The following is a 7,486-nucleotide window of genomic DNA, read 5'->3' as shown; positions in this document are numbered from 1 at the left end:
CTTCTTGTGGCCTCTTTCCTCTGCTTTCTAAGCCAAGGACGTGCGGTGGGAGGGAGAGACAGCCAGTGGTCCTGGGGTGGGGGAGCCGAAGCGACTTTGGGTACATAATGAAGATGTAGCCGACGTTCTTTCCACTTTCTGAATAACTTCTTTGCATAGCCATAACTGGGAGAGAGCATGTGCTTTTTTTTTTTTTTTTTTGTTTCCTTTTTTGCATGGGTATGTCTTTGTTTCCTAGTGCTTCAAACGCTGCTCTCAATATAGCTTTGTGTTAGAGTTCCCCTTGTGAAGCCGGAGGGTGAGGGATGAATCTGAAGTAGAGGGTGAAGGTTGCAGAGCAGGTAGCTCTGTTTTGCATATCTTTAAATTTCCTCCCTCTGCCAGGGTACAGAACTTGATGCCACGATCAGTCGCTTCTCAGGAGGGCTTACTGTGTGGTTGCAATAATCTCCTATTATTAAAACTTAGGGAAAATCAAGTTTCAGTAACATTTTTCTTTACTCTTGTCGCTTTGTCCCCGAACACGTAGTGCATAAAGGAGACCTATTTACTGTTCTGAAGATTAGGAATTCATTCACCGAGCTGGGTGCTGTCAGCCCCCGCTGCCCACGTTGGTATACTGGGCTCGATATTTTGCCAGATGAAAAGGCCACAGTGGCACTTCCTTAACACAGTTTCTTTGTGGCTGAAGTTTTTATGTTCGCTGGTTTTGGTTTTGCTTTGGTTTTGTCAAATATTTTTCAGATATACTTCCTGCAAACATTTAACTAAAGTGATAATGCTATCTGGTGTTTGGTTTTGGGTACTCCGTGATAACAAAGAATTGAAGAACATTCTCTCATCTTGCTCGAAACGTAATACGAAATGGGTTTTTTTTTAAGGATTTGCTGAATGTTTTAAGTATTTGCTTGTCTTTTTTGAAACTTGTTTCCTGTGATACTGAAAGCCCATTATAGTTTGACCCTGTAATATATAGTACTGCAAACTGAAAAAAAAACCCCTAAAAATCCTTTTGCTAGGATGGCTGGCTGTGACATCATGCTAATCTTTACAACCTTCTCTAATAGCTTAAACCTCAGTGCTATAGAGTGAAGTTTTCTCTATTATTTCAGTAATTCTCTGCACATAAAGTCCACTGCCCCTTTGTGGATTTAATACTCAGATTTCTTAATATGCGTATTACGGATTTGTTTGTGCAAATCACTTTTTCTGTCTGAAAAAGCAGGAGTACAACGAATTTTGTGTGACTTGTGTCCCTGAGCTCTTGGAAACATATTTCAGGGTATCTCGTTGCTGAGATAACTGAGGTCTGACCTGTAAAGGATCCGAGTGAGTCAGTGAGGTAATGTCATTGTGTAGTTCTTGAAAAATACGCCCTAGTTCCAGCCTTAAGCTTAAAGATTTTAAGGCGTATGTGTGCATTGTTCAGCTGAATATAAGTATGGGCTGTTTATAGTAAACTATTGAATAGAGGCATTTTATTTTAAATGACAATACTGCTTCGTGTGTAACTGATTAGTTCTTGCTCAGATAAGAACACTTGATCCTTTTTCTCCCACCCCCTTGTTGCAGCTTTATTTGTCTCTAAGCTTGGGTGTTGACTATGTAAATGTTTCTGTTGGGTTTTCTGGGCAAGAACCCCTCACTTTTGGAACAGGAGAGGCACTGCACTTGCAGTGAGTTCATGCAAGTATCTCGGGGTCCCTGACAGCAGGAACTGGCAGATTGCTCTGTCCTTGATACGAGATCCTATGGTGGGGAGCACCTGAGCACTGCTTGGAAGATGGCTTCAGGTGCAGGAGCCTGCGGGCTAGGAGCATCAACAAGTTGTGTGCTGAGACCCGCGGTGAGCTTTGTGCAGGGCTGCGTTACCTTTAACCACCGCGGTGTAGAGAATTTATAACAATATGGGGGAAATGGAGTATTAAAATCGTACCTGGCGTTACGCTTGTGAAAGATGCTGTGTCAGCAAGTAGGATGCAAAGCGGAGCTGGATTAGTTTGATGTATGCTTAAAATAGAAATCATAGTTTGCAATGATGAGCCATGAGACTTTCTTCAGAAACAATCTGTGTGGATGGAGCAACAGGACTAATGATACCTCTGCCATCCCTGGATTATGCCTTGCTGAGCCTTGTGGTCAGCCTGGCAGTAACAGTAGCCCCACTCCTGAGTACACTTCAAATGTCTAAGCAGAATAGTGGAATGTGTTTCAGGAAACAGTAATTGTTTATTAATCAACAGAAATTGCATTTCTTTTTTTTCTTTTATCGTGTGTCTTTATTTGGCCTCAGTGATTGATTTGAGTCTAACTCATTTATTTCTAAGTGTAGATAAGAATTCAGTTGTCTTCTATCAACTACATTACACCCAAATCTTAAACATCACACTTTACAGAGCCATCTCATTCCCTTACGGAAGGGATCAGTGTCATTGCCTCTAAGTAAAAATGTTAAACTAAAAATAAGTGTATATAAGCAGTGAACTAGGTCGCGGAACTGTGTGAAACCTGGAATCTGCTCATTACTCATGTTTTCCTTCTTTTCTCACTTTTGGGTTTTTTTCCCTTCTAGTGCTTTTCTTCATCTGTCAGTAACACCCACGTGATGCATCACTAACGATGGGAAGGGCTCTCTTTGTATTTGCATCTGCTTCTTTTTCACAAGTAAAAGTGCCAGGGATGTTAACTTTAAAGAAGACTTTTACCCCCATTTTCACTTTTCTGTAAGTACGGGAGCTCAGTTTTACGCCTTTGGGGTTGAACCGCAGCTGTGTGGGAAGGTGGCTTTGTATCCACTCCACGATGCTGTTTCTTAAAAAGTTTGCCGTGTGCGCTGATGAGTTCACAGAACAAAGTAAATGCCTGAGTTTGTGCCATATTCAGCTGGAAATGTTAGTATTGAAGCACTTCAGCCCTCACCTCGGGGATGTCTAGGTGCTCTTAGACTTAGGGTGAAATTTTCAAGCAGCTCCTCTCGTGTTAACCTCATCACAGCTGCGTTGACAGAGCTGAGAAACTCTGGAACAGCCAGATTCAAAGGTTCTAATTAAGCACGTTCAGTGGATTTGTTTTATACAGTGCACGTTACGAGCCTATTGTACTGCTTGTGGGGTAAGGTTTGTTCTCGTGGTGCGACATAGATGGTGGTGCGAGGAGAGCTTTTGCTTTGAAAGTAGGACAGCTGTCTCCCAGGCCGTGCTGTATGGGCCAGCTTGTCTCTGAGAGGGTTAAGCACTCTCATAAAGAGCTTATTTGGCTGCTGGTTTTTGTTTGACTATGGTTTCTGTCTCCTCTGATGTTTTTAACTAGTAAACGGATGTTAGTGGAGCAAACATCAGCTCATGATATCTATGAAAGGATGAGGTAAGGGGTGGGGGAAACTCCACCTGGTAGTAACGAGGAATTCCCCTGTTAGCAGTCCAGGCCTTGAACGCAATTTCAGTCGCTTCTGGGTTATGTGACAGGGTTATCCTATCATTGCTCTCGCCTCATGTACAGAAGGAGCTGCTTTCTGTTTACTTTTCTGGTTAAACATGCGTTTGGCTGTCTGGTTTGTGATTTTTGTGTGGGTGTTTCTGTGAATGGCTTTATGCACCTGTGTTTGTTCCCTTTAAAGCTGATTGTCTCTTACTGAAGAATTGAGGCTCTGTCTGCAGAGGAAAGCTTTGTATTGGGATTTTCAGAAGCCAAAGAAATAGCAAGGATGGTGGCATGTGTGGAAAAAGTAGTATCAGCAAAACAGTTGAAACCCAGGACTGAAGGCCAGCCAAATAGGATAGAACCTTACTGGAAGAAAACATGTTGACTCAAGCAAGTGGGTAGAGTCTTTATTTTGTTTGGCTTGAAAATTTCCTATGGAATCATGGTATTTTTCTGTTCCTTCAAAAATTGTGCGTTTTGGTTTTCATTCTTTTGATTGCCAGGCGCCTATCACAGTAGGTGAGGATCTTTTTTTATAGATTAAGTAGCTGAAGCACAGAATTTAAATAGACTAGAGTCAAAGGAAGTAATTGTCCGAGTAAGGACTGGCTATGTGGATTTTGCTGAGTGAGCGGAAAGGTTTCACTTCAGTTTCTTCCCTACCATTCAGAGGGGAACTGTGGCTGTAGCACAGAAAATGTTGAAGAAGAGCTTATGAACATAAGCAAGTCAGATCTGATCGTCTTGTAGCTAGCAGGACTTACAGGTGAGTTTTGTGCATTTATGCAGCATCTCACCCACAAGTCCTGCATTAGGCAAAACTAGTAATGGGAAAGCTTTTATGTTGCTTCCTTAATTTACCTGCAGGACTGACAGCTGATGGGTAACAAATCTGCTGAGAAATCTGTGTGTGGCTTTGACACAGTCTTTCTGCGTGGGGCCAAGAAAGGCACAGTTCTGAGGCAGTGCTTTGAAATGCATAAAAAACCTTTTGGAGCATGTCGTAGGGAGCTGTTTATGCAAATTCAGAGAGGATCATTCCTGCCTTGTTTGGCTTTACAAAGATTCTGATAAGAGCCTTCACTTCAGATGATACTGTATTTTCTTAAGCCTTACAACCCAGGAAAAAGTGATGCAAGCATGGTAGCACATGGGTTCCTTGCAATGTCTCTCTCACAGGAAAAGGAAATACAGCTCAAGTCACGATCGAGAGGAGCAAAGTAGTAAATCTGTCCCCAGTGCATCAGACAGAAGGTCCATAAGATGATCACAAATTTCTACTAAGCAAGTGGTCAAAGCAGAATGATTTAAGTGATTAATGGCTTGGAGAGAGAGTTAAACGCAAATACTGAAAGAAATGTTTTGGCTGCTTTGAGTGGGAGTAGATTTTACTGTTGGTATGTGATTGAAGCATGTAGACATGGTGAAGAAAAGGAAGGGGTTTGGAGCGTCCAGGCTGGTATAGTAAAGAATAACCAGGAGAGTAAAAGAATGTGCATATTTTTGCGTTGTCCCTTTTATACTTAGGAAATGAGGAGCAAGTTTGGGGCTATTTTTAAAAGCTGCGGCTCTGACCCTTCGCCTTGGGGAGAGGAGGAAATTAGAGGCTTTAAAGAGAGTCCTCCACCTCCTCCCCAATTGCTTCTCTGAAGCTTTGCTAGAGTCAGAACCAGTTTTCCTCAGTTGGGTGGAGGGGACATCTGGTAGCAACGATGCCCGGTTTGTCTTCTGTAGCTCTTGCTACTTGTGGTATGGGTGATATTTGCAGTTTCAGCTGGATACTTAGGCTGGAAAAGTTAATCAGACCTGTTAGCCTGACACATCTGCACTAAAGCCGCATTTGGCGTTGTGTTTTGTGGTGCCCTAGATAACTGATCTTCAGTTTTCTATTTTAAATCCTCTGCCATGAAATATTAAGTAGTAAATGTGATGGATGGTAGCATAACTGCATGGAGCTGGATTGCTGGTCTTTCAAACGTGCATCTACCTAGACCATACTCGGAGCTCCATAGGAAAGTATGCATGTGGAGGCCCCCTCGTGTTTCTAGCTCATTGGTAACGTTGTGGAAAGGGCGATGGGTTCCTTCCTGATTCCCTCTATCTGATTAGGTTTTGTCATGAAGCTTTCTATTCATTGGATTTATCGTGTTTATTCAGTGGCAAGTTTCAGAAGCCAAAGAGTGAACTAATGGTGAGAAGTCCCAGAGGTGCAAGCAGAAGCTGAATAGTATCCTGTTTTCATTTGTTTCAAATACAATGTTCAGATAATGTCTTAAAACGGTTTTCTTTAAACTGTATGTCTCAAAGTTTATAAAAAGCATTTCCTGAATCTCTCAGTGCTTTCTGGAGCTGGATTAATAGAGAGAGGAACTGAAGCATTCCTCTTTTGAGGTTGATTCCATCCAAAATTTTTCTTAGAGCTTATGAAATCAGGGAAGAGTCATCAGGCCAGGATGTCTCATTCTATTAATTAGAATGGAAGACTCTTGAATTTGCACCATGTGTGAGGAAGCAGTGATTTATATCTAACGGATGCTCTGCAGGCAGCAGCCTTCCATCTGCTACATGAATTTTCCCATTACATTTTGATGAAAAGTCTTGGGAAGAGCCTCACACCTGTATTTCTCATTCTGACTAACGTTTGCCAATGCTGGGTTGTTACTCTTGCCTGGATTTTTTTTTTTAATAAAATGCCTATTTCTGTCCGCTTGCATTTTTTTTCAAACTTCAAAGCTGAGACTTTCAGAAACACTACTTAGAATAAACACAGGCAGGAGGGACTATGTTTATACCAAAGATAGTCAATGTAATAGTAACTTAACTTTCCTTGCTGCTCTTGTGAACAAACACCTTGTTTTATTTAGTGTAACTTAAGCTGATGAAAAGGAAAAAAAAAAAAAAGCTTGCTTAAAGTTTTAGCACTTCTCTGCCAACATAAACTTTTTCTAATTCTTGTTGACTTGAGAACTGCTGATACAAACTAGGTCTTTCTGGACTTTGAATTCCATGGGGATGGGAGCCCACAGAGCCTACAGGGCATGCATTAATATATATTTTGGGAACCCAGGATGTGAGTTACTGCCTCAGTGATCAGCAACTGAGCCTCTCAGAATTGTTCCCCAGCAGTCAGGCAACCTGCTTTCACCAGCTCCGTGTCCCTAGGGAGCAAAAACAACCAGGAGAATTGTATCCCTGCCTGATAAAATTAGGTCTTCTGTAATCTCTCTCAGAACAGCCGGATGGCTAGCTGCCTTGAAAAACATATGTTTTAATGCAGGAATAATGCATTCCATTTAGGATGGCTATAGCCGTGGGAGCTGCTTGACTTAGTGGAGAAAGCACTCCCATTTTGCCTCTGGGATCGGGACTAATGTCAAACATCAGGTCTAAAGTGCAGCAGTGGAAAAGAATTGTTTGGGATGTTTTTCCTGTCTTTCACTCTTAAAAGGGATATTGTTCCTGTACCTTAGTCCTAAAGGAGTTTGAAAACTAAACTGTCCTATTATTGGAAATAAAGCATAAATTGCAAAGAAGAGGAGTTGGTGCATTTATTTCTAGAGTTTAGCTCACTCTGCATTAAGAAGGCTTGTTTAGGAGTAGCAGCATTGGTGTTCCTCTAATACAAGTTTATTATAAATTTCTCTGAGAGCAGCATAGGTAACTTGCAGAGGAAGTTCTGCTTTATCCCTGCCTCTCCTCGGGAAGACACCGCTGTCGTTGCAGCCACGCGCATCTCCATAGTGCAGACAAAGCCCGCTGTTCTGTTGGGAATTCACCGTCATGTGGTACTTCCAGCTCCTCCTTCCGAGCTGCTGAATTTCATTTCAGGAAGCTAAGAATAAGTATTTTTCCCACTAATAATTTTCCATATGAGCCATTGCTGTAGTTGCCGCAAGGATGGACTGTGGGTGACGGGGCGGGGTGTTGAGCTGTGCTGCTGGGAGTGGGGAGGGGTGACCAGGAAGACAAGCTGTTTGTGCAGGGCAAGCCATGGGAGATTACTCGAGTGCTAAGTTTGGAACATACAGACAAAAGAAGTTGTGATGGGGCATTTGGTTGGCTGTAA

Source organism: Egretta garzetta, unplaced genomic scaffold, assembly GCF_000687185.1.
Source record: "Egretta garzetta isolate BGI_Z169 unplaced genomic scaffold, ASM68718v1 scaffold309, whole genome shotgun sequence".
NCBI classification, from domain to species: domain Eukaryota; kingdom Metazoa; phylum Chordata; class Aves; order Pelecaniformes; family Ardeidae; genus Egretta; species Egretta garzetta.
The sequence above is the reverse complement of the archived record's forward strand: the minus strand, read 5'-3'. Positions refer to the sequence as shown.